The sequence below is a fragment of the Octodon degus genome, unplaced genomic scaffold (assembly GCF_000260255.1).
Source record: "Octodon degus isolate 3935 unplaced genomic scaffold, OctDeg1.0 scaffold00014, whole genome shotgun sequence".
In the NCBI taxonomy this organism is placed as follows: Eukaryota; Metazoa; Chordata; class Mammalia; order Rodentia; family Octodontidae; genus Octodon; species Octodon degus.
The window spans coordinates 21,888,441-21,890,846 of record NW_004524590.1 but is presented as its reverse complement, the minus strand read 5'-3'; the positions used below and the strand labels follow the sequence as shown (position 1 = coordinate 21,890,846).

The window sequence follows — 2,406 nt, the reverse complement described above, 5'->3', positions numbered from 1 at the left end:
GCATGGCATGTGGTGCCAGGGATAGAACCCCAGTCCCTGCACTTGCTTAAGCAGGCACTTAGTCCACTGAACCATCTCACTGGTCTTTCCACCCAGCTTTTAAGGTAAGTACTCATGGTTTATGTCCTTTCTTTGACATTCTCAAGGGAGACCAGCTCCTACTTCTAAAAGAACACTTACACCAAAGGCTAAAACTGCTATAAAGTTAATCAGGCTCTTTCTCATGCTCAGCTCTCTAGAGTTGACCCATCTTTGCCAATGCTTTTACTTATTTTTCCAACTCAGTATGTGCCCACTTGGGTTCTTTGGCAGTCTCAGGGTCCCTTACAATGGCTGTATATGCCATATACTACACATAAAAACTATTACTCTCCTTCATGATGCTGTGGCAGAACTGATTAGCATGTGGATGAATGTGTACAATTTCACTCCCTTGGTCATGAGATGTAAACTATCATTGTTACCTTTTCTTCAGTTCAAGAAAAATGGTTATGACAATTTTCATCATTTTGGCAATCTGTACTGGCTAACTTCCCTGGTGTTATTGTCATTATCCCTCAGATAAATTAATACAATTTGCTTCTCTTTCACCCTTTGTCTTCCCTTCAAAAACAAGTTCAGTCCCTATAGCAGGGGGCATCTCCAACTTCATGGATGCACTGACTTCAGGTTAGGAGAGGTTACATAATAGCCTCCTTTTCCAGAATACAGGGCAAGGTTTCTCTTCTGCACAAACGACTGAATCACAAGCAGTCATATGGGCATTGCAGTATCATTCATCCACTCCAATTAACCTGTTTTCAGACAGCGCTTAGGTCTGTACTGTAATGCACTACATTGAAACTGCCACTATACACACTGGTCAAGAAGATCTTTTTCATTTACTTAACACTCTCCAAGTTGTGATACAGTCATATCATGTTCCGTTTCATTGGTCACATACGCTCTCATTCTCAATTGCCAGAACCCCTCACTGAAAGGAATGCTACTATAGACAGATTGCTGGGTGCTGTGACTATTACTCCCTCAGATACTATTCAACAGGCTTCTGCGTCTCATGCCACCTTTTGTCAAACTGCTTCTGCTTTATGCAAACAATTTCATTTGACCCGAAAACAGGCCCAAAAATTGTTAAATGATGTTCCTCGTGTATAACACACCTACCCTCACCTTCTACGGTGGTCAAGCCCTGGGGGTTATGCCCCAATCATCTTTGGCAGATGGATATTGCACACATTCCTGGATTTGGTTCTTTACATTGGGTCCATGTTTCAGTGGACACTGTCTCAGGATTCATTTTTGTATCTGCCTGCTAAACATGTCATTGCTTACTGTTTGGATGCCATTAATGCCCTTGGATGCCCACAGACACTTAAGACTGACAGTAGCCCAGCATATACAAGTGTTGTCCTCCAAAAGTTTTGTAAAACTTTTCATATTTCCCTTATCACAAGGATTTCTTATAACCTTTAAGATGAAGGAATTGTTGAATGGGCTCACCATACAATCAAAATTCAATTACAGGGCTGGTGAGATGGCTCAGTGGTCTAAAGCACCTACTTAGAACAAGCTTAGCAAAAGCACAGGGACCGGGGCTGGAGAGATGGCTAAGTGGTCTAAAGCACCTACTTAGAACAAGCTTAGCAAAGCACAGAGACCACGGTTCAATCCTCCAGCACCACATGCCAGCCAGCCCGCCCCCTGGTGGGCTGAGCTGGCCACACACACACACACACACACACACATACATAAATAAAATTAAAAAAAATTCAATTAGAAAACAAAAGGGAGAATCTTTCCCTACAAAATTCATACCTCATAATAGACTTCACTTGGCAGCATACTATTAACTTTTTATATTCTACAAAAGATGAAAGTATAGTAGTAGAAAGACAATTCAATCAGGTAAGAGAAAAAAGACTAGGAAGGTTTTTTTTTTGGGCGGAAACGGGGATTGAACTCAGACCCTTGTGCTTGCCGGAAGCGCTTATTCTACTGAGCCATCTCCCTGGTGCCAGAAGGGTCTTTTAGAGAGATCTCCATACTGGGCAATGGAAGGGACCCAGTCCACTACTAACCTGGGGCAGAGGGTATGCTTGTGTTTTTCCAAATTATGCTAAATGACCTATTTGGGTACCAGAGCATGCTGTCAAGCTGTAACCATGAAGCCAGACCTGGAGAAGTTAACAGCAATGAGGCTAGATCCAACCTGGGGCTTATTGAAGGAACTTAACCAAAAGGTCTAAATATGTGATAAAACATACAAAATAAGGATTTTTTTTTTTTTGCTCCAAATGCCTTCAGGGCAGGTTTTGGCTGGCTGGAGTTGTGGGGATCGAACTACAGCAACCTGAGGCTGACAGCTTTGTGGAAGCAGCCACTTAAAGAACTGAGCTAGGGCCAGGC

The 2,406-nt window shown here is 42.6% G+C and overlaps 1 protein-coding gene across 1 annotated transcript in view; it reads right to left on the bottom strand.

Annotated features, from left to right (window-relative positions):
• Positions 1–2,406, bottom strand: part of R3hdm1 (R3H domain containing 1) — a 213,253-nt gene that overhangs the window by 2,838 nt on the left and 208,009 nt on the right. The gene's annotated exons all lie outside the window — the stretch shown is intronic.